The sequence below is a fragment of the Panthera leo genome, chromosome B2, assembly GCF_018350215.1.
Source record: "Panthera leo isolate Ple1 chromosome B2, P.leo_Ple1_pat1.1, whole genome shotgun sequence".
Lineage (NCBI taxonomy): Eukaryota > Metazoa > Chordata > Mammalia > Carnivora > Felidae > Panthera > Panthera leo.
In genome coordinates, this window is record NC_056683.1 from 98,831,841 (window position 1) to 98,857,771 (window position 25,931).

Genomic DNA, 25,931 nt, shown 5'->3' on the forward strand with positions numbered 1-25,931 from the left:
TTCCAGATCTCAGTGTGCCTAGCATCTGGGGCTGTGCACCTGCGGGAGAGGACCCCGGAGCTGTCACCACCAAGGCTGACAAGAGTAGCCTCTTAGCAAGGGGCTGCTGCCTTTCAGCAGAGGACGTGAGGAGCACCAATGAGCACAGTGGTTAGAGATGAAGGCTAGGCCTCCTTTTGCAGCAAGGGTAGTGGGAGGGATGAAGGGCTGGGGGATCGCAGTGGTCTGGAAGAAACGCAAGTGGGATCCCTCTAGTCAAAAGGAAGCACTAGTCATGAAGTCCTTTCTAGAGTTCCAAGTCCCCCACCTGTACTTATCACCACTTAGAAACCTTCCAAAGCCTTGCTGTGATTCTCAGGGGGAGAATAGCGCTCAGGGTGCAGGGTGGGGAAGGGGGTGGGATGGGGAGAGAAGCCCCATCTGCTGGGAGGGTAGATGTCTGGAGTCAGGAAAGACGCTGGGTGTCTAGGCACAGGGGTTCCCGCAGTGCTTAGACTGGGCCTTTAAACCCCCTTTTATGATGCAGAAGGAGGCAAGGGAAGGTTCTAGGGACAGATAAATGCACCATTCACGCATACACATTGTTCTTCACTCAGATATTGCCAGGATCTGAATGTGTGTGTTCCCCTCCCCCATATTCATAGGTCGAAATCCTAATGACCAAGGTGATGGTATTAGGAGGTGGGGCCTTTGGGAATAGCTTAGGTCATGAGGGTAGGGCCCTCCTGAATGCGATCAGTACTCTTCTAAAAAAGACCTCACAGAATTCCCTAGCCCCTTCCACAATGTGAAGACCTGGAGAGAAGGCACCAACCCTGAAGAGGGCCTTTACTGGAAACCAACTCTGCTGGCACCCTGACCCTGGACTTCCAGCCTCCAGAACTGTGAGCAATAAACTTCTGTTCTTTATAAGCCACTCAGTCTGTGCCATTTTGCTATGACAGCCCAAACAGACTAAGACTAGGTATTATGACAGGAACTGTCACCCACCCCCTCCCAAAAAAAAAAAAAAAAAAAAAAAAAAAAAAAAAAAAAAAACCTAAACAGGCTAGCCCTGATATACTTTAGTGCAAATGTGGGGGGTTTGCCCCTGGATGGGGTGGCCTGGGTGACCTGGGGTTGAAAAGCTAGGAGGAGTGGGGGAGCAAGCAGGTCAGTCAGCATCAAGCCAGGTGTGTGAGTTTGGGGAAGAGAAGCCCACCCTGGCATGGGGGTCTGAGATAAATGTGGACACTTCGTAAGTGATAAGCGTTATTCCAGGTCAGATGTGATTAGCCTCACATCGTGGCACAAAGCCCAAGAGCCCACAGTCTTACCGTCTAGACAGGTCCGTGCCTCCTTGTAGTAGTTAAGTGCCCTGCAGCTTTCTAGACTTAAGGAATCCTCACTGATTTCCCACAGGCTGTCTTGTTCTCAGCTGCCAGTTTCATGGGCATACAACCTATGCAGTCTTAGAAGGGCCTGCGCTTGGGGGCGCCTGGCTGGCTCAATCGGTGGAGCGTGTGACTCTTGATCTTGCGGTTGTGGGTTCAAGCCCCATGCTGGGTGTAGAGATTACTTAAAGATAAAATCTTAAATTTTTTTTTTTTTTAAGAAGGGCCTATGCTTGGCTCAATGCTCTGCTGACACTGTCTTGAAATTCTTTAATAAATGTTGAAAAGAGGGCTCACATTTTCATTTTGCACCAAGCCCCACAAATTATGTAGCCAGTCTGCCCTGAGGGGCACCCTTTTCTGGGAACGCAGCCTTTTCTTATAGCTGTCTTGTTCTGTGAAGGCTGATCAGGCAGAGAGTCTAATCAGAGAAAGCCTGAGAACATTAACATATCTTCCCAGGTAATACCTTCCGCCACCCCCCTACTTTCCTTTCTTCTCTGAAGTAGATGGTGATTACCATGTGGTCAAACAATATTCATTGAGCATCAGCCACCCTGTGCCAGACACTGGTCAACACAGATACGAATAAAACCTTGACTCTCCCGGGGAGCCTGGGTGGCTCAGTCGGTTGAGCGACCAACTTCGGCTCAGGTCATGATCTCACGGTCCGTGAGTTCGAGCCCCGCGTCGGGCTCTGTGCTGACAGCTCAGAGCCTGGAGCCTGTTTCAGATTCTGTGTCTCCCTCTCTCTCTGACCCTCCCCCGTTCATGCTCTGTCTCTCTCTGTCTCAAAGATAAATAAACGTTAAAAAAAAAAAATTAAAAAAAAAAAACCTTGACTCTCCCAAGAAGTGCACAGTCTGGTGGCAGAGACAGACACACAAAATAACTTTGGCAGGTAAATGCTGAAAATTAGGGAGAGCAAATCTTTTCAGGAAGTGCTGAATTATGAAATCATAAATTATAAGCACAGTTAAGTACAAACGCCTCCCAGTTGTGCCTGGTCATGTCCTTGCATCAAATGACAAAGTGCCTTTCCAGGTCGCCCCCGCTGTCTGCACAGCAACGCAGAGCTTCAGGCAGGCTTGTCCAGGTCTGGGGTTTAAAACTCCCCATGTCTTTCTCACGCGGCCACTCACAAGTGTGCCAGCATATGGCCCAGGAGCCTCTTGATAGAAATGATAAAGTTCACCCATCATGGTCTTCCTCTAAATCAGGGATCAGGAAACTCTTTCTATAAGGGGCCAAACAGCAAATATTTTAGGCTTTGCAGGCCATACAGTTTCCACTGCAATTCCTCACCCCCTGCTGTAGCTCAAAACAGCCACAGACAGTGAGTAAACCAATGGTCGTGGCTGTGTTCCAATGAAACTCCATTTACAAAAATAGGTTGCAGGCTGTAGTTTGCTGACCCCTGCTATATTTGATTCGAATTTGGAGGCAGACTGGCCTAGAAGAGACTGTTTACTTGAAATAATGCAAGATTATGATATCTAGATTATAACTAACTTTGTCATCTGGGTGACTTGGGCAAATATCAGCCAGGATTCCAGCAGGATACAATAGGCTCCTTCCAACTGGCTAATCCAAGAAGAATTCAATAGACTATTTATAAAGGCGTGGGCAGGGTTTAAGGAAACCGATAACGAATAATGCAGTATCTATGACAGGTAGCACCAGAGAGACTTTACAAATCCTAAGCCGCAAGGAGCAAGAGGAATTTATGGAACCCAGAGAGGGAAACTTTATGGAGAAGGCATTTAATAAAGGAACAAAGCCAATCCAGGGTGCCTGGGTGGCTCAGTCAGTTAAGGGTCTGATTCGGCTCAGGTCATGATCTTGCGGTCTGTGGGTTCGAGCCCCGCATCGGGCTCTGTGCTGACAGCTCGGAGCCTGGAGCCTGCTTCGGATTCTGTGTCTCCCTCTCTCTCTGCCCCTCCCTTGCTCACGCTCTGTCTCTCTCTCAAAAATAAATTAACATTAAAAATTTTTTTTTCAAAAAGGAACATAGCCAATCCTGTCACATCCAGTCCTATTATGTATGCACACCAACTGTCAAAGCCAAGAGAAGGCAGAGAAGAGGGAGGCTATGGTTGTCCATGCAAAGTCAGCCTCTGGGGGTGCAGAGGAGGAGGAGAAGAGTGGATGGTGGATCTGGAGAGACAAATAGAAGGTCTCCTGCACAGCATTCTTCGGAAAGAAGCAATGAGACTCGACCAGGGAGTCATCCATTGATTCAGTGGGCATTTGTGCCTTGTGCCAGGCTCTGGGTTACAATTTAATACAGCTATAACCCAATGAATGCAATGAAGTTCATAGGAGCTCTGATGGAAATTTCCATAGGGTAAGTGGGGTCACGAAGAGATCGAGGACGTAAACATAGCTCCAAACTAAATGCCAAAAACACAAGTGCAGATTGCGGAAATCTGTCTCTACTGCGAGAAACCCAAAGGCTTCATGAAAGAGACACCTTTAAACACAGCAGAAGCCACTCACCCTTCACTAACACATAAAAATAACTTCACAGATCAATAATGGTGAATCCATATAGCAGGACTATAGAATTATCTTCAGAATCCACAGACAAGATCCTGACTGCAAGCTCATATTTCTCATTTCCAACTGATTGTCGACCCCGATGAAGCTCAACATGGCAGCTGGAACAGCGACTATCCGTTGAGGAATCTCAAGTGGAGACATGATAGGAATATACAGCAAAGAGATGCCCCAGAAATGCTCTGGCTTAATGCTTTGCTCGAGCTGTTTAAAAAACACTTCACATAAAGTAATGTTCCTCCTGGAATCAGTCTGACAGCAGTTCGTGATTATTACCCCAAGGAAACCACTAGCTTTTATCATCTCTTTCAATTATCATTTGTCTTAATTCTCTGGTACATACATCAATATTTGTCCCTCCAAACATTCCACACGCAGAACTCTCTGAGCACCTTAGAACACCAATGGCCGGTATTAAGTAGAACAAGGCAAACACACCCACCCACCAAATCTTTTTGTTTTAAGAAAATTGTCATGATTTTACCCCCAAACCATTCCCTAAATGCCAGGATACACTATTACCCACATGCTGCAAATATCATGTGGCCAGAACGATGCTACCCCCATCACTCCCAGGAGGTGGAAACACGGATTCCCAGTCCTGTCTGCCACCCCCGCTTCCCCTCGGGATGGGGAAAGGAGCTGCTTCGGCAGAAGGGGGTGGACGTACTGTCATTTGAGGCTGGTCTGTCTGTCCCCAGCAGACCTGGGCTAAAATGTCAAATGGGGCACACACAATGAGCGGCCACCGAGAAGTAGGCCTCCTCCTGAGCCAACCCAGGGAGGAGGGTCCCTCTACTCCGTTGCAGTCCAAGGTCCTGCTCCCTGAACCACCAGGCCACTCCTATAAAGGAGCCCCTCCCCGAGCACGGACAAGCGGCACAAGGAAGACAAGGTCCCAGATTTCTGAGGCAAGGAAGCAGCCTCCACTTTGTTTGTCAAGGCTCTATCTGCCACTTTCTTCAGGCAATGTGCATTGAAAAGTGAGCCGGCCTCCTCTAATATGTTTTGAGTGCATAGAAAACATTTCCAAAAGTTATGATTTAGGACAGCAAAAGATATACACCGCGAACTCATGTCGCTCTCAGGCTATTTTGCAGACATCTGAAATTCTGCTTTCCACAGGGCAAAAAGTGATCACTGAGTCAGTCTCAAAAAGACCACAAGCATCGCCATGAGGCTTTCAGATATTTTTTATGACTTATGATTTCGGCATTAAATTTGTTTCTTGAAAACAAAAATGATTCTTTCAAGCCAAAGGAGCTGAATTCCAAGATTTTACTATTAAAAGATAATACAAGAAATAAAGCAATGTTTTAACATGCTCTTTTGCCTACCAGCCTACACGTATGCACATAATAGAAATGCATTAATTCGAGACCGTAAGCCCCAAGCAAAACTGACTGCATTTAAAAAAAAAATTATTACAAAAAAAGCAGACCCACCCATGACCTAGAAAAGAGAGCCATCAATTCCGCCTGGTGCAAAAGCTGTCCTTGTCTTGAAATGTGGAATAACGGCTTCTTTTTTCATAGGCAGTTTCCCCACACCCATGAATGACCTCAAGTAGCTCCCGTAGAAATTGTCAAACAAGGAACAGTACCACTATTGCACATTTTTCAACATATTTGTGTAAAATACAAACATAAGCCAAAGGAAGGCTTCTAATGGCCCATTCCTCTGTACTTCAATGCGACAGGTCTTTAGGGATGAAATTGTAGGATGAGTGATGTAAAGGGTGTTTCTTTACCATGCTGGATAATTGGCAGAGTGATTGGGACATTTTTATAAAGTTGCAATACTCCTAAGTGCACATTCTCACAACTAGGAAGCTCCAGAAAGGTTTTAGAACCAGCAATTTTATATCGGGAGAGATGGCTAACAACTGAAGCTCTGCGTCTTTTCTGTGGAAAAGAACAAGGTTGTGAGTCCTTGAGGCAAACTAAACCATCCACTGAGCATGTGTTGATGTGTCAATGTCGGGGAAGCCTAAGCTTTCTGGGAGGAACAAGCCCAAAACAAGAAAAATATATCTATTTTGCAATCTTGTGCTAATTAAGAGCATCCGTTAGTGGGCAGGAAAACAACGATTGAAGGAAATTATTTATTCCTTTTTAGGAGAAGGGAGTTGTGGGAGTTGTAGAGTCGGTCCCCAGCAGGACATGCGACCAGGCACAGCTGAGAGCGTGTAAGCATCAGCCACAACCTTTCTGCAACATCCTCAGATAACAGTCTTTAGGACTTGGACTGAGTGAGTGTGCAGGGCTCTGTGAGTCTCTGGGGTGGCAGTGAACACGCATTCCCCTCTGCATGCTCAGGCCCTTTTTCTCAGTCAGTCCTGCTTCAAAAAGAGCAGGGGTCAGTTACACGTTTTGTGGTGACATTTGAAATTCAGGTACCCGGTGCAAAAATGTCATTCAAACAAAGGAATCTCAGTTTCAGTTCTGGATAAGATGTGTAAGCACACCCCCACCCTGTGTCTTGCACTGAATCAGCACTAAAACCTGGACAGAACACACAGAGCAGTGATTTGAGGAATCTGAAAAGTAAACACTAACAGGCAGATTGGAGAAGAAGACCAGAATTCAAAGTACCACTGAACAAGCAGTGAGGTCACCATTGTTTTTTCTTCTGAGGTCCTCTTTCCTGGCCTCTGCTCGAGACAGCCACACACTGGAAGCGGGCATTGGCACAGACCAAGAGCATCGGGAAAGCCCTCCAGTTCAGGCTCCAGCAGAGAAGGGGCCTCCTAAGGCTCAGAGACAGTGAGAAAATCCTTCATTTTCCTCTCTCTCTCTCTTTTCTCCCCCTCTGTTCTAGCATCCCAATGCCTGGGCCATCCCACTGCAGTGATGGAAGTCAAGCAAGGGGGCCACAGGCACCTAAAACTCTAGAGGAAAGGGCAGCTCACCCTTTTATCTGTGGCTATCACCCCAAGAGGATGGCTATCACCCCAAGAGGATGGGGTAAATGCCCCAGCGAGTGTTTTCTGTCTCTTTCTTCTGTTATCTTGGCCTTGGACTCAGGCACAGTTACCAGAGGTATGCAGTACAGCATGAGTAGAGCAGGAATAACTAAAGCCCACCCTTTCTGGTCAGGGGTTCAGAAACCACAAGGAACCGGAAAATACTGGGAAAATCGTGGAAAAGGAAAGCAACCCCATAAATTGGTTTATGAAGCCCTGGGCCGTAGGAACATGGATCTGACCCTTGTTAGCATACCAAAGGCTTTGGGAGCCAAGCCGACTGACCTTTAGGTCAGGGTCCCAGACTGGACACTGGGTGGCATGCATGTGGGAGAGGTCTGAAAAAAAAACATGGCAAAGACTTTGAAAACAGGACTGATATTGAAATTACGATCCACAGAAGGCCGGCTGAAATGTGAGGCCTCAATCCAACCAGATTGCCTGTGAAAACAAATATATCAACCTTATCTATGGTATTTAATCTCAGAGTTTATGAGTTATGACTCAGAGTCTCATAATACAATATGCAAAATGTCCAGGATATAACCCAAAACTACTCGGCACATGAAGAGAATCCGAACTGGTGTGGGAAAAAGACAATCAACAGATGCCAATACAGGCATAACATAAATGTTGGAATTATTTGAAAAAAATTAAATGCAACTGTTCTAGAAAAACTCCAAGAAGCAAGGACATACATTCTTGAAACCAGTGGAAAGACAGAAAGCCTCAGCAAAGAAATACGAGATATAAAGAGCCAAATGGAAACTTCAGAACTGAAAAATGCAATAACCAAAATAAAAGTCTCATGGATGGACTCAGCAGCAGAATGGATAGGACACAAGGAAAGGTCAGTGAACTTGAAGACAGATCCATAGACAGTATCCAATCTGAACAACAGAGAGAAAAAAAATGATTTTTTTGGCGGGGGAGGGTGGGTAGTAAAAAGAGCCTCAGGGACCTGTAGGACAATATCAAGAGGTCTAACTTTCAGATTAGACTCCCAGAGGAGGAAGAGTAAGAATGCAGTGCAGAAAGGAAAAAACAAAATTGAAAGATAGAATGGCTGAAAAGATGCCCAAATTTGACGACCGCTCTAAACTTAAAGATTCAAGAAGCTCAGCGAGCCCCAAACAGACTCCAAGAAATCCCTGCCCCCACACATCATAAGCAAACTGTTCCAAACTGAACATGACGACAGAAGCCGAGTCTAATCATCTCATGATGGACTCGACTCGGTGGTGAGTCAGGGTCCGAATGGCGAGGTGGGAAAGGCAGAGCCCCTCCCCTAGGGACCTCTTCCCCAGAGGTCCCCTCCCTGTGGAGGCACAGTCCTACCTCTCCAAGTCCATCTGCTAAATGCCTCTGGCAGCAGACGGCACACATGGTGAAACCCAAATGCAGAGCAGCATTTTGAATCCTTTCCCCATCAATCTGCTGCCTCTGCAGCATTACACAGAGTGTAGGCTGGGAGGCAAGGGAACCAGAAATCAAATCAACTCTGACAAGAAAAAATGCACTATAATTCAAGCAGGCCCTGATAACTTTTAGGAAGGGATTAAGGACAAAGAAGAAAAGACACTCAGCTCTAGACTGAATCTCTAAGTTACCCTGGTAAGGTGGAAAGAAATGCCAAACAAATTTGAGCTGGGTTTTGTTCTTCAACCGACATCTTTAAATTCACCATGTTTTCTGTGTGTGTGTGTGTGTGTGTGTGTGTGTGCATGTGTGTCAAAATAGTTCAAGTCTGGGTGAGATTGGAACCCCCGAGGGAATGGCTAAAAGAATAAAACATATTGTATTTTAGGTTTTTCTCATAGACAGTAGAAAGAGCAGCCAAATTCCTGGATAGATCCAGTGAAAGGCAGAGGCTCTCATTTGGTTTCATGATATAGAAACTACACAGCATCTACATGCCGAGTAGTAACTCAAATGTCAAATCCTGTTTCTCACTGGGGTAACACATAAGCAGGAAAGGAGGGAGGAGTCTCATTTGTCTGTAAGATTATAGAAGAAAGGTTGCCTAACAAATCAAACAGGAACTGGAAAACAACACTAACCACATTTTTAAGGATTCATGTTCTCTAGCTCTCTCACAAACACACACACATATACACACGCATGCACACACACTTCCACATATATGCATGCCCTATTCAAAACATATAGGGGACTCAGACCCTCTGGAAGTCAAAATCCTAGAAGTTTGGGGGACCTGGGTGGCTCAGCTGGTTAAGCGTCTGACTCGTGATCTCGGCTCAGGTCATGATCTCACAGTTTGTGAGTTCAAGCCCGCATTGGACTCCTCACTGACAGTGCAGAGCCTCCTTGGGATTCTATCTCTCCGTCTCTCTACCCTTCCCTGTTTGTTCTCAATCGCTCTCTCAAAATAAATAAATAAACTCAAAAATTTCCTAGAAGCTTAACATCATCTGAATCAACATCTGCTAGGAGTTCGTGGACTTACTTCATTTAGAAAACTCCAGCCAGTTAACATCTCCCCATTCACCAGCTCCTGAATCATCAGCCTCAGGATGGAAAGTCTGCAGCACCCCCTATAAACCCATTTTAAGGATCCTTAGATCCTGAGTAGCTGTCAAAGACAAAGGAGAAGTAGAGGGTGGGGAAAACAAGAAAACTACCTGAATGGAGGGAACGGAATCAAGGAATCAAGAAGGGAAGACAGGAAAGGGGGTTACGAGAGGAAGGAGGGGATACTCCCCCCAATACCTGAATAGCTACCTCTATCCTCCCCACAAAGTCACTTGGGACCCAGAGTTGTCCATGAGGGGTGCCTAAGGCCTCTTTGGTGCCTCTCAGCCCACATTGGTCCTCAATCCTCAGGCCAGCCCACAGATCTCCCCATGGTTCCCTCACTGTAATCCCAAGACTTCCACTCACATCCATATGGATGCCCCATTAGCCTCCCAGCCCTAGAGCCTCTAAGGAGGCTCTGGGGAATAATGTCGAGCAGAATGCCTGTCAATGGTAAAGCTCAGTGCTGTTGAGCAATTTTACAGAGAAAGGGTTTCAGTTCTAGAGTCTAAACAAGATGTGATTTTCATTACTAAAGAGAATTAACATGTGTCACCCAGAGTCACCAAGTGCGGAGAAACAGGGGTCGTGGCAGAGAGAATGTATCCAAGAGGCCGCACTGAGCATCTGAGTCACAGAGCTGCGGCACCCTGCAGCCACCCTGCAGCCACCCTGAAGGCTGACACATGGAACAGCAGCCGAGTGTGGCACAGCACATGGGTGGGAAGCAAAACCTTTCCTGGAAATCAACTGTAGACACTGTATGGTGCCTTTGAGAAAGGGCATAAGCAGGCAAGGCATAAGGTCCTCTCCCGTGGGTAGGACAGCCCAGGGTAGGTAGAAGGAAAAGAGCACAGCAGAGTCCAGGAGCCCAGCCAAACCACCCACCATTTTGCACATGGTTCAAGGGCATCATCAGTTTTCTGATGAGGCTATCACACCCCATTGAATACAAGCCATCAGTTGCACACAATTACACACGTATGCACATACGTATGTATGATTTATGGGTTTTCAATACATTTTCACTCATTATTAAATCTTTGTCATTTTCATATTGTCCATACGGCCACTCTCTGGTCCTTTTTGATTGTGATATAGTTTTAGGTAGCCTGAGTGAATCCTACTGACAATTAAAAATAAGACTCTGGTGCTGGGACATTCCTCTCATGATTCTGTATTTATAGAACATTCTTCTGTCTGAATGCACTGTAAGTTATAGTGCCTGACAAGCAGAAGCAGCCCAATAAATGTTTCTTTTCCATCTATGGGAGGCTGCCAGCAGTATAACACAAGGCAGGGCAAGCTCGTTGCACAACTCTGGAACCAAAAGCACTTAAGCTTCAAACCTAAATGGAAGGAAAGATCTACAATCTTTATCACTAACTGGCCCTTTTTAGGAACATGAAGCATTGCTGAAAGAAGCAGACCTTTATAGAGGTCAATTGGGTTTGCCACCATGGAACTTTCTGGACTCAGAGCTCTCTGGTGAATGAGAGCAAGGATCCCTGAGGTTAGAAGTGGAGCCGTCAGTGTGGCAGCCGACCTTGGCCCAGTCTCCTTCCCCATTTCAGACTGGAAATAACAAGAGTAAAGGGGACAAATTGGGCAAATAAATATAGCAGATCTAAACTGATGAAAATGTTGACCATATTTCTTAATGGTATGAGAAAAAAAGACTGGCAGTCCTTATGTTAAAGAAAAACAAACAAACATCTTGGAAGAGCTTAAAAAGCAAACACATTATAGGCGCACCTGGGTGGTTCAGTCGGTTAAGCGTCCAACTCTTGATTTTGGCTCAGGTCAGGATCTCATGTTTGTGAGTTTAAGCCCTCCTGAGGCTCTGCACTCACAGTGCAGAGCCTGTTTGGGAATCTCCCTCTCCTCTCTCTCTGCCATCCCCCACCGCCCCTGCTCGCATACATTCTCTCTCTCAAAATAAATACATAAACATGTAGAAAAAAAAAAAAAAAGCAAATACATTCTAGAATCTAGAAGACAGAATCTATTCTAGCTTTTATTTTTACTTGTTTTATGCATGCAGAGAATCACTGTATTCAAAGAGAGCTTAAGGATGAGCTAGACTCCTTCATATTATAATTGAAGAAATCAAGATATCAAGATATAATTGAAGAAAATCAAGCTCAGAGAGATGAAATGACATATCGATGTCACATAGGTAGGAGGAGTTGGGCTGTGACTCAGAGCCAGACCTCTAGGCAACTAGTCCCATACTTGCTCTGCTACATTATGCAGCCCCCATCCCAGGTCTCAGAGTTTTATCTTCCCCATAGGAAGTTTATACTTTTCCTATTAGTATAGACTTTATATGTTATTTTAATCCACTGAAATTTTGAGGATGTTTGTTACTGCGGCATAACCTATCCTATCCTGACTGATACAGGTACCTACAAGGCACTAGGTAAAAGATGGTTATCATTGTTGGATATGAATCCCCACAGAACTCTCCCAATGCCACAACGTTAGAGATTGAATGGTAGGCTGTAACAGAACGTTGGTTTTATGGATATTCCCAGGGAAAGAAAAGAAGTATAATCAAAGATAATTCACTGCCAAGACTCAGAGAAGTTAGGAGGTGCTCATATAAATACTATAAGGAACTTTTTAGGATTTTATAGGGCCTTCTAGGATTATAAAACAAACCTTATTCTCTGGTCTGCTCCCTAAGTGCATCTTGTCCTGAACATACCTTTCCTCTCCTACCAACAATCCTCTCTTTTATTCACTAGTCAGTTCAAATTCCACTTATTTTGTCTCATGTACTTCCCCCAAACTTCCTATTCACTCAAGCCTTAACTATGTGCAAGATAAACTATGCAAAGCAGGTTCTTCAGCAGTTATTGCTTGCACTTCTCATTTTATATTTAATCAAATGTTTGCTATAATCTGTTTCAAGTACGTTGGTCTTGTTTCTCTAACCAGACTACAAACCTCATGAGAACACCATGTATTTTACTTCGTTTACAGTCCCCCCACATAAATGATTCCAAGGGACATTTTTATATTGATTTAAATGCCAGGGAGGAAAGAACATGACATAATTCTTGGGATTGAGGACAATTTTTTTAAATAACTTTGGATGAAAGTAGGGATATCCACTAGCTGGGTTTCATAGTAATACCTCAATCTAGCCAAATATAAATACTACTTATTTATTTATTTAGATGGAATCAAGTTATCAACCTTAAATGTGTGATAGATAAAAAGGGCAACAACGATTTATGTACCAGTTGTAAAATTTAATCGGAACCTGTACATATATATTCTATACCTTGAAATCATCAAGTTAGGTGTTATCCAAACCTATTTGTTAAGAAGAGAACTGAGATTTTTCTACTATATAAAGTTTGTTTTCATAATCCCAAAGCTGTTGACCTGTAACCTCGAAACTATAAACACTTGCTACAGTCAATTTTATTTGTTAAATGCAAAACTATGTTTGACTCAAAAGGCCGATCCCACAAAGCCTTGAAGGGATGCCCCTTCTGTTCATAACTGCTCCAGTCCCCCTCATCCCACCTGCACAACTATGCATGCAGATTCTCCTAAAGGTAAACAAATGCATTCCTCCTTGTAGGAATTCATTTTACAAATAAAGTAACTCCAACATACTTGAAAACATGTGAAGTTTTGCTCTTCTTCAACATTTCTTACAGTGGGAGCATTCTTAATCTCTCTACAAAACTAACTTGTCAGGGGCACCTGGGTGGCTCAGTCGGTTAAGTGTCTGACTTTGGCTCAGGTCATGATCTCACGGTTCGTGGGTTTGAGCCCTGCATCGGGCTCTGTGCTGACAGCTCAGAGCCTGGAACCTGCTTCAGATTCTGTGTCTCCCTCTCTCTCTCTCTGCCCTACCCCACTCATGCTCTCTCTCTCTCTCTCTCTCAAAAATAAATAAACATTAAAAAAATAAAAAAAAAACCCTAACTTGTCAGATCAACGGACATTCAGCATCGTCTCTACCTGTGCTCTCCTGCTGCTACCAGTGTAGTTGTATTTTCACCAGGAGTGACTTGGTTTGTTCCCAAACCAATTTACATCAGTTGCACAAGTTATTGAACTCCTATAATTTAATTAAAATTAGGTAAACTGATGAAACCTGTGCACAGAAAGAAAACAGTTCTCTTTTCTACAGAAACCAAGTCAATAAAAGCTAGGTACTATTTTTAAATGCCGTTGCGTTAGGTATGAGTAAAGCAACTGTAAAACGGAGTAACAAAATCACTGAAATCTAAAGGTGTTTTGCACGTAGGTTGCCTCACAAGTGTTAAGTTCTTGCTCCACTTTGAAGAAACCAAAATTGGAAAAGGGTGATGCAGTTCAGATGGGTTTTTGCAAGAAAGACCAGAACTCCAATCAGGAGCCAAACTCACAACAAAAGACTGGCAAACAAATGTGCATGCGTGTTTTGAGTTAAAGCAGACTGTGTGTATGCTTTTTGTTAATCACTGCTTTAACTACCTTCTACATAACTGACCAATTACTGCGAATCAGTGACTTTCCATAGGAGACTTCTACTCACCTTGCTAAATAAATGGTTGTAGAGATTCCACACGCACACAGAGACAGGGCGACGTTATTGATCAACTTAGATGCTAGACTAATGCCAGTGTGTAGCTGGAGAAATACAAACATAAAGCAGGACTGTGGACAAGGCAGAAGAGTCGAAGAGATGACCGCAACTTCTTTTATGTTTGTTTCTCAAGAAGCTACCAAGTTTTCTGTCTTAAAAAAAGGTTTTTTTTGACATTCAACATTTTTACAATATAAAACAAGCACTTATTTACAAATGAGGTAACATAAAAATCAATACCAGGGAGGAGCCATTGGCTACTACCCTGAAAACAAAACATGGTTCTTCTCCCAGGTGCAGCTTAAGGAGACCGAGGAAGGCAGAACTGGCCATGGATAGGATTGTCCGCCTCAGCACCACGTCCAGGCGTGGGCTGGTGTGGGCCCCACCCTCCAGGCTGTTGGGCAGGACCCCGGGCTCCACCTCCTGAGGCTCAGCCCAGCTGGCAGTGAGGTGATTCCAGGAGACAAAAGGCCATCACACTGGGGCAGCTCTCACTTAAAACTGAACATTTGCCGGGCACCTGGGTGGTTCAGTCGGTTAAGCGTCCGACTTCGGCTCAGGTCACGATCTCGCGGTTTGTGAGTTCGAGCCCCGCGTCGGGCTCTGTGCTGACAGCTCAGAGCCTGGAGCCTGTTTCGGATTCTGTGCCTCCCTCTCTCTCTGCCCCTCCCCTGCTCGTGCTCTGTCTGACTCTGTCTCTCAATAATAAATAAACGTTTAAAAAAAAAACCCTGAACACTTGCTGCGGATGCTTCTCCACCAGGTTTAGGAGTCAACCATCCCAATCATGATTGACAAGTCTTAACCCGGCACCCACCCCCGTGAGGGAGGAGTGGTCCTTCACAGGAGGCCTGGGGCAGGGGAGGCAGAGGTATCTGTATTCTGCAAACTCCTATGCCCGATTCTGATCCACTCCCAGATTAAGGGCTTCATGAGGCCCATGCTCCCCCTGAAATCAACTGCAAACAAATGTGTGTGCAAACAGATGTTCGTGATTCTGGAATGCTTGTCCATGGCTTCCATCGGATTGTTTTCATCAAATTTTGTAACTCCTGTCTACACAAGCCACAGGAAATTTGAGAAGAAACTGAACATAAGAATTCCCTACACAGAGCCTCCCTGTTGTATTTTTCTCTGTCTCTAATTTTTTTTTCCACCAAACTCCAATCTGTTCCTATTTCTACCCTTCTATTTTTAAATTGAAAATTTTTGCCTTCAAAATAACTATAATCCAAAAACTCCTTGAATAAAAGACACAGAAAATTAAATTTCCAACTTCCCTTACTCACTTCTCCCATTCCTATATGGTTTTATTTATTTTTTTAAATTTATAAACCTTAAGAGCACTTTTGATCTGTTTTTTTCTATTAAGTTAATGGCTTGACCAAACATATGTACCTTTAATTATCAGCATCCTAGTTTACCTATATTTTTTAAGTAACAAAATTATATATATAGTATTTTTTTTTCCTGTTCCTTGTCTCAACATATCACCATAATGAGAAAGGACACAATGTTATATGTGTAAACAGACTTCAATCTATGCTAGTGGTTTGGTTTTATAAATAAGAACATTCCCTGTCCAGGAATAAGGCCCAGGCATTCAGATTTTCCAAAACAATTCTCTGTATCCTGGGTACCAAAATGAAGTCAAACACTTAGGTTTCCAAACTGATGTAGCTCTCTGCTTCTGATTGAGGTTAATGTCCTATAAGTGCACATTAGTTAAATAAGCCATTTTTTTTTTTACTATTTCTGTACAAAATGAATATTCACTATTCAAAAGAATATTCCCTATCATAATTATACAATCAGTTCAAATTTGTTCTTAAGCAATGGAAAGCATGCTTGAAATTCCACCCTGAAAAAATAGCTAAAATTAAGCTTTAAAATATATTAATTGACTTGGAAAATATCTAAGAAGCCTTAATATCAAACCTAAAATCTATAGTAATCAACATATTTTTCTGAGATCCAGATTTCAGCATGGATGTAGGGCATAGTATAGAGTAGAAAGAGTATTAAATCTGACCTGGTTTAAAACCTCTATTTACCTTGAAGCAGTAATTTAACAGAGTGCCTCTTGGTAGAAAGGAAATAACAACCATCTCACTCATAAGGCTATTATGAGAACCACCTAGGATAATGACGCAGCAAGCTTTTGTAAGCTTGGGAAGAGTTGTTTATAAGTGGGGTATCCTGGGAGGCGCCTGGGTGGCTCAGTTGGTTAAGCGTTCAACTTCGGCTTAGGTCATGCTCTCAAGGTTCATGGGTTTGAGCCTCACATCAAGGCTCTGTGCTGACAGCTCAGAGCCTGGAGCCTGCTTCGGATTCTGTGTCTCCCTCTCTCTCTGCCCCTCCCTTGCTCACACTCTGTCTCTCTCTCAAAAATAAATAAACATTAAAAAAACTTTAAAAGTGAAGTATCCGTATAACTGCTGTTCTCTTTAACACAAATGCCCAATTGGAACAAACACATAGACACTACATTTCTGCTAAGCACGCCCATCCCCATTAATGAGCACCAACAGGCCAAGGGTCCAGGACTCTCCCACAGTGAATGTATCTTTAACTGAACAGAGAAAAGCATGTAGTTTCACCCTGGTCATAAATTCCATGGGCCTCTGGGCATTACTTTTACTGGAGGTATATTTCACATACTATAAAAGTTGCCATTTTAAACAATTGAGCGGTTTTTTATATATACACAGGTTGTTCAACCATCAACACTTTTTTACTGCAGGATATTTTCATCACATCAAAAAGAAACCCCATTCTCCATTCTCTCCTCCCCCCAGCCTCTGGCAACCACTGATCTACTTCCTGTCTCTATAAATTTACCCACTCAGGTGATTACATTAAAATGGAGAGATGCAATATGTTATTTCTTGTAACTGTTTTCTTTCACTTAGCATAATGTTTTCAAAGTTTATCCACATTGTGGCATGTATCAGGACTTCTTTCTTTTTTATGGCTGAATAATATTTCGCTTTATGGATATACCACGTTTTGAGTATCCATTCATCAGCTGGTGGACATTTGGGTTGCTTCCCACTTCTGGCTCTTCTGAATAATGCTGCTATAAACATCTAGGTACAAGCTTTGTGTGAACCTATGTTTTCAGTTCTCTTGGGTATATCCCAAAGAATGCACTGGCTGGGTTATTTCCAGGAACTCTTGAACCCTAATATTCATGTCAGCACCCTCTGTGTAACTCATTTTCATGGCAGACAGAAGGCAATGTAGTTCACCAGGGAGCCCAAAAAATCAAAGGAGGAGATGAAGACACGCATAAAGGAAAAAGGGGAGTTCTGCATGAAGCAATACACTGCTGGTCCCAAAAATGTCCTAATCATATAATTCCCCATACCATACAAAAGCAGCTGCCATAGTTAGGATGAGGGGACCAACACTGGAACTAATTTGGCACAATCCTCCTAATAATAAGAACAACCAACATGTAATGAGTGCTCACTACATCCAAGGCACTGTGCTAGGCACATTACATGGGTGGTCTACCAGTTGAGAAGATGGGGAAACATGATTTTTTAAAACAAACACTGATTGCAGCCAATTCCCACCAGAGTGGCATAATTCATCTCTAGGCCAGGCCTGCAAGGAGAGAGAAAACCAGAAGAAGATAAACTGCCTGAGTAAGAAAATGACATGTATCTGGAATTTTCTGGAAAGTCAACAGAGTAGAATGGGAGTGGAGCTTGAAGCCTTGAAAAGGGAAGAAAGGAATTAAAGTATAGGCAAGGGAAGGCAGGATCAATGGTGCATGAGTCTAAGAAGCAAATACAGCCAGTAAGAAATCCTCAATGGCCAAGAAAACTTTGAGCAATCAATTTTAAGTCAATTTCTGTTTTGAACTGCATTAGTATCTCCCTCCATTACCCTGAGACCTTCAGCAAGGCCTGTGTGGGTGTCACACTGGGGGATTAAAAAATGGGCAGAGAGGGGAAAGCAGTGGCCCCAGGTAGAACACTGAGCAGGAATTCAGAGAGAGTGACCAGAATATGTAAGCTCCAGGTATTATCAGAACACTGGAGGGCAGGAAAAGTCTTGGACCTCTCATAGCACATGGCTTGAGCCATCTTACGTAGGAAGGGCTATGACCTAAGATACTGGAAAAGAATCTTTGACTGGAAAAGTCATTTGATTGTCATAATACAGTCTGCTCCAAAAAAATACACTTGTGTTAGAAAAGGCGGGTAACTGGCAGTGGTAAACAAACACCAAGATTTAACTCACTTTAATGTTCACTGCATGGCAATGGCCTTAAAACAAAGACCTTGAAGACTTTATAATGACATTCCTGTGAATAGTTAGAGGATTAAAACTTTTTCTCAGGGTCCCTGTTGGAAGTCAAGACCATTCTTCTCAGGAAGGTCAGTGGTCGCCCCAGGTGGAATGGTCATAGCTAAGTGGCCCTGGGTCCACTTCCATAGCAGGGGTTGGCAAAGGTTTTCTGTAACAATCAGATAATAAATACATTAGACTTTGTGAGCCAAGAAGCAAAGTTAAAGATATTAAGCAGATACTTACATAACAAGAGAAAAGACAAATTTACACATTTTTATTTCTTAAATTCAAAATATAACAATTGTGTACATTTTTTGTAATATAGATCCACTAATGAGAAGAATGGAATTTTTTTTTGGCATTTTGCTTCACTGGGATTCAAAGTTAATGTTACCTGGGGTGCCTGGGTGGCTCAGTTGGTTAAGCATTCAACTCTTGATATTGGGTCAGGCCATGATCTCACGTTCATGAGATTAGGCTCTGTATTGGGCTCTGCGCTGACAGTGTAAAGCCTGCTTGGTATTCTCTCTCACCTTCTCTCTGTGCTCCTTCCCCACTTGAACTCACTCTCTCTCTCTCTCTCTCTCAAAATAAATAAATAAACTTAAAAAAAAAAAAAAACACAAAGTTAGGGGCGTCTGGGTGGCTCAGTTGGTTAACTGTCCAACTTTGGCTCAGGTCATGATCTCGTGGTTCACAAGTTCGAGCCCCACATTGGACTCTGTGCTAACAGCTCAGACCTTGGGGCCTGCTTTGGATTCTGTGTTTCCCTCTCTCTCTGCCCCTCCCAGCTCACGCTCTCTCTCTCTCTCTCAAAAATAAATAAAAACATTGAAAAAACTTAAAAAACCCACAAAGTTAATGTTTCCTATCATAAGGTAGGTTTCAAGTGCTCATTTATAAAAACCATTCTTAGCTCATGGGCCATACAAAAACAGGCACAGGCCAGCCAGATATGGCTTCTGACCTCTGTTCTATAGTCATCAATGTTTGAAGCAAAGTCAATGCTGGGTGCTCTGTTCCAAGAATCTGTAGTGTAATACCTTGATTCAGAAATTAAACACCTCAAAAGGACTCTAGAGTAGCTCTCAAAAGATTCAGATGTTCCTCAAACACATAGGTCTAGCACTGCAATGATTGAAATAACCATCCTTTCAACCAATATTTACTGAGCACCTACTATGTACTGGTACTATCATAGTCACAGGGGATGCAGTGGTGAGCAGGACAGATGAGCACCTGATCTTCATGGGGGATAAGACTGCAAACAAGAATAAAAGAAAGGTGGAGGGGGGGGGGCCCTGGCTGGCTAGTTGGTGGAGCATGGGACTCTTCATCTCAGGGTTGTGGGTTCAAGCCCCATGTTGGGTGTGGAGATTACTTAAAAAAATCTTTAAAAAAAAAAATCTTTAAAAAAAAAGAATAAAAGAAAGAAAAAACTGTGATCAAGTAGGAGTGCTATGGAGAAAGTAAGAAGACATAACAAAAGAAATTGTGGATGGGAGCTACCTGGATAAAGTCATTTAGTAAGAAGTTCCTTTTGCTCAACATTCTCATCAACCTGTTTTATCAGACCTTTGGATTTTTTCCAGTATGATGGGGGTAAACTAGAATCCCACTGTGTTTTGATCTGCTTCCATGGTTTATTGGTGGAACTAATCATCTCTCTGTATACTCATATTGCTCTCTCATATATATATATATGTATACATATACATATATATACGTGTATATATATATATTATATATGACGTACATAATATAATGTATATAATAATAATGTAATTATAATTATAATGTAATATAATTATAATAATATAATGTGTATATATATAATATATATAATGTAATCCCCTCCTTATTTTTCTGTTCAGTTGTCTATCTCTCTCTCTCTCTTTTTTTTTTTCTCTTTTTTTTTTTTAACCTATGTGTATGGGGGGGCTTTTGTTGGTGGTAGTGTTTTTATATTTTGGATATTAATCTTTTATTGGTGATACATATTCAATATCCTCTCCCAGCCTATGATTGTCTTTTAATTTGATTTTAATTTTTATCTGGTAAGTAATCTACCTTATGTAAGAATTGGTTGTTAGCTACCTATCTCAACAGGCAAATGGAAACAGTCATGGGTTTTGAGTTTAACCCTTCATTTCATCCCACATAGCTCTGTTTTACCCAAATTGGTAAATGTCTCTGAGCCTGGGCTTCCTCAACTGCAAAATGAGGACAATTCCCACCTCATCGGTTTCTTCTGAAAATTAAATGAAAGAACACTTGCAACTCCCCTAGCACAGGGCCTCTCCCACCCCACTCTTAAATCGTAAACTTCTCGAAGGCCTTATCTTCCCTGTACTACCAAGGTCAATACTTAAATTTTGGTTTTTTGTGTTGGTTAAACTAAGTTTATCTTTTAAATGTATATAAAATACCAAGTATAATAGTATGCAGTTAATTGACTAAAATATAGAAGGCAGGATCAGAAAAATAATTTAGTTATTTAACCCATGATTACTCCACTGGCCTCCTTTGAACTACACCTTCCCTGCTTCCTCACCCTTCCCTCCCGCACCATGTGCACACGTGCATACACGCATACACACACACACACACACACACACACACACACACACACACACACAGGCCTGGAGCTCAGTTTTCTGACTTCTGGAGCTGCCACAAAGCTTTGCTCCCTGCATACACCCCCCTCTAAACGCTCCCCTCCACACACACACACACTGATGCTCATCCTAATTAACTTACTCTCCCTCATTAACATAGGATAAAAATGCTTCCCCAAATCAGACACCTGGAAGTATCACAGTTTCAGTCTTCAAGTTATATTACAAAGCTGCAATAATCAAAAACAGTATGGTACTGACACAAAAACAAGACATAGATCAATGAAACAGAACAAAAAACCCAGAAATAAAGCCACAATTATATGGTCAATTAATCTTTCACAAAGCAGGAAAGAATATGCAATGGGAAAAGGACAATCTCTTCAACAAATGATCTTGGGAACACTGGACAACTACATGCAAAAGAATGAAACTGGACCTCTTTCTTACACCACACACAATAATAAATTCAAAATGGATCAAGGACCGAAACGTGAGGCCTGAAACCATAAAAAATCCTAAAATAGAGCACAGGCAGCAATTTCTCTGGCACTGGCTGTAGCAACATTTTTCTAGATATGTCTCCTTAGGCAAGGGAAACAAAAGCAAAATAAACTATCGGGGACTACATCAAAATAAAAAGCTTCTGTAGAGCAAAGGAAACAACCAACAAAACAAAAAGACAGCCTACTGAATGGGAGAAAATATTTGCAAATGACATATCCAATAAAGGGTTGGTATCCAAAATATATAAAGGATTGATACAGCTCAACACCCAAACCCCCCCCCCCTCCAAATAATCCAATTAAAAAATGGGCAGAAGACATGAACAGACATTTCACCAAAGACTTCCAGATGGCCAATAGACACATAGGAAGATGTTCAACCTCACTTATCATCAGAGAAATACAAACCAAAACTGCAATGAGATATCACCTCACACTTGTCAGAATGGCTAAAATCAAACACACAAGAAACAATAAGTGCTGGTGAAGATGCAGACAAAAAGGAACCTTTGAACATTGTTGGTGGGAACGCAAACTGGCACAGCCACTGTGTAAAACAGTATGGAGGTTCCTCAAAAGGTTAAAAATAGAACTACCCTATGATCTGCTAATCACACTACTGAGGATTTACCCCAAGAATACAAAACCACTAATTCAAAGGGATGCACGCGCCCCTATGTTTATTGCAGTGTTATTTACAATAACCAAATTATAGAAGCAGCCCAAGGGTCCGCTGCTGGAAGAATGGATAAAGAAGATGTGGTAGATATACACGACGCAGTATCATTCAGCCATAAAAAAGAACGAAACCTTGCCATTTTCCACGACATGGGTGGAGCTCGAGGGTATAATGCTAAGCGAAGTAAGTTAGTCAGAGGAAGACAAGTACCATATGATTTCACTCATCTGAGGAATTTAAGAAACAAAACAAAGGAGCAAAAGGGGAAAAAAGAGAAACAAACCAAGAAACAGACTCTTAACTATAGAGAACAAACCGATGGTCACCAGAGGGCAGGAAGGAGGAAGGATGGGTGAAATAGGTGATGGGGATTTAGAAGTGCACTTGTCATGATGAGCGCCGAGTAACGTACAGAATTGTTGAATCACTATGTTGTACGCCTGAAACTAGTGTAACACTGTATGTTAATACTGGAATTTAAATTAAAACTTAACAAAAATTAAATTAAAATTTTCAAGAATGAAAAATATTAAATATCCCAACGAATATTAGGCTTTATACCCCCCACCCCCAGACACGGATGTCTATACCTTGTTGATGCCAAAGGGCCTGCTTCCCAGGAGAAACGCAAGGCTGAACAGAGACCATCCTCATTTCCAGAGCTGTTCCCATAGGCCAGGCATCTCTACCTACATGCTTTTGTTTAATCTTGACAACTTTCATGTGGATTAAGCACTACTACTTTTCACAGAGGAGAAAACTAAAGACTAGACCAGGGATGACACATCCAGTGAGGACGGGAGCAGAATTTAAACTTCCAGCCTCAAGTATGAAAATATGAGCCCATCTCACAGATGAGGCTGCATGATAATCAAGTCCTTTCATGACAAGTGCAAATCCACAGAAACAGGTCTCCAAGAATCTCATGCGTTACCTTCACTGGCTTCCCCATATTCTACCCCCAAAACTGCTGAATGAGGAGGCCTCCCTCCACATGTGATCTAATCACTGTGCTCAATTAGCATTCTGTGAATTAGGATTTGTAAGTGATTTGTTGTACTCCACTCAAAGCAGATAAAAAACAAACTGAAAACACTTGCTGTCGTGTTATGCACAATAGCAAACACTGTATAACATGCATATTGCCTCTGATTTGGGGCCAGATCCTGAAAAGAAGTTTGGAAGTCTTTCAACTTGCTCCAACTAAAAGTAAGTGATCTCTATGAAGATGGGTTTAAACATGGAGTTTGAGTCATCTCCCCAGAGGCCTTCAGCTCATTTAGATGCATGGCTTTATTTATTCAAAACTTGCTTGCCTTCTCCCCAGAAAAAAAGACCTGCAGCCCATCATCCCATCACTGCTCTGTGCAAGGAATCGAACATAAACAATGTCAATGAGAATCACTGTATCTAACAAGCTCCAGGACACGCCACAGCAGTGTTTATAAGATGTAAATGGAGTCTTGTTTTATTTCCCCTGTTCTGCTAAATTCAGATGTCTGCTTCATTTTAGATCCAGGCCTCCTGAAAAGAGCTTCACGTGCTTTATTCAATACTGTCAAATGTGCATACTCAGTGAGGCGTTCAGAACGGCGAACAAGAAACATGACCTAGACGATGCCCGTTTAGATACGGATGATTGAAGGGTTACCATACTGTGGTGGCCGGAAGTGCTGCTCACCGAACATTTCCAGCTCTCTGATTTCTGAGCACAGGACAGGCCTCTGTCCTCCCATAACGGGTATGTGGCCACTGGATTGTCAGCATGAGTGCTGGGTGTGGGTTCCAGCCAGGACGTTTAATAATGCCATGCAAGACCCTCCGGGGCGTTCACCCCTCTGCCAAGGTGCCAGGCAAGCCTCCAGATGGTGACTGCGCTGCCAGCCTGGGGTCCAGAGAGAGGATGACAACAGCACTGAGAGTCACCCCAACCCAGCCAACCAGTGACAGATACACAGCATGAGCAAGAAATAAACTTTTGTTAGTGTGAGCCCTGAGATTTGAAGGTTGTTTGTTATCACAGCATAAAGTGGCCCCCTCCTGCCCGACACCCCGAACAAATGGTGCCATGAAAAAGGGCTTGATGTCTCTCGTGATAAGTTAGCAGATCTGTGTAATTTAGTATCTGAAGCTAAATGTTATTATCTTGTCAGGGAAAGATCCCTCGGCCCATAGTTCGCTCGGACCCCAATCATCATGTTCTAAAATCTGAATTAAATAGACCAAGCAAAATTGGAGAGAGAAAATTACAGTTGTAACCTTCCAAACTGCCAGTTCTAATTTATTGATCTGTCAAGGTTCTTAGTTGTAAACAATAGAAACCACTCTGGCTAGTTAAGTAGAAAAGGAATTGATTAAAGATTTATTAGCTTGCAGAATCTCAAGGGCAGGAACACCACCCTACTCGCCAGTGTAGACTACACTGCCCCACTGCTGGGCACAGACTCTATGGCTCATTTCACCAACCTGGACACGGAATGCCTCCAGTCGGCCACCATTGCTACTCCACAGCCATCACGCCACTTGTTTCTTTGAATCTCTAAGGTACAACCATATTCTCATGCAGGTATATCTGAATGCTAGGCCTCGGTTGCATGAATGCATTCTCGGTGCAAGGAAAAATGGGGAAATTCTTTTCTGGTGTTTTTTTTTGTTTTTTTTTGTTTTTTTTTTGTCTTAGAAAGGCGAAGAATTCCTCAAATACAGGAGAGAAATTCAAAGGTGTGGTCAAAAAGAACGATTAATACCCGCTACATCTTGGGTACCAAGTAACAGGGATGACTAAGGTCTTTACGGTTCATTTTAGTCCACAGTCAAGTTCCCAGAGCCTCTCTGGTTTACCTCTCCCTCAGTTCTACCCAAGTACCCTTCCAGTGAATCCCTCTTTTGAGTAGTTTCAGTTGGCTTCCGTCACTTGCAACCAAGAGACTCCTGATACAGAAGTAATGGTATATTAAAGAGACTCAAACTAGCCAGTTGCAAACAAGACTGTAAATATTTAGATGCTCTGAAGAATTTTTCAGATTTATTTTATTTATTTATTTATTTATTTATTTATTTATTTATTTTGCAGAGCAACTCTCTGCATTGACAGAAAAAAAATGAAACAAAAAACATACGACTCTAGCTTTAGTTTGAGAACCCTAATTGGGATAATGGGCTACGTACTGATTACACTTACTTTCTCTATTAAAAGTCCCCACAAACTACTTTTTACTTAAAAAAAAATAAAAGGAAAAATGTTGCATCTACAAAGATCTTGTGTGCATATACCCAAATGAATTTTTAAAAATGAGTAATATGCAGAAGGTGCCAACTTACTGCCAAACGCTACATGGAAATAAGGTTATCTGGGGCGCCTGGGTAGCTCAGTGGGTTAAGCATCTGACTTCAGCTCAGGTCATGATCTCATAATTCATGAGTTCAAGCCCCACATCGGGCTCTGTGCTGACAGCTCAGAGCCTGGAGCCTGCTTCAGATTCTGTGTCTCCCTCTCTCTCTGCCCCTCCCCTGCTCATGCTCTGTCTCTCTCTCTGAAAAATTAATAAACATTAAAAAAAAAAGGTTATCTATAAGAATATATCTAGACAGAGAAATAGTTAACCAATAGAGAAATACATACACACAGAGCCACAGATGCTAGGCTTATTACAAAAACAAACAAAACAAAGCAAGACAAACAAAAAAACCTAAACTCTGCTTCTGGGTGCTCAGGTTCAAGATCCCTGAACTGGACTAGTTAAAATATTAGAATATGAGGAAAGCAAAACCTTAAGGATAAAACTGTATAATAA

The 25,931-nt window shown here is 42.6% G+C and overlaps 1 protein-coding gene across 1 annotated transcript in view; it reads right to left on the reverse strand.

Annotated features, from left to right (window-relative positions):
• METTL24 (methyltransferase like 24) overlaps window positions 1-25,931 on the reverse strand; it is a 104,880-nt gene that overhangs the window by 72,261 nt on the left and 6,688 nt on the right. The window lies entirely within an intron of this gene.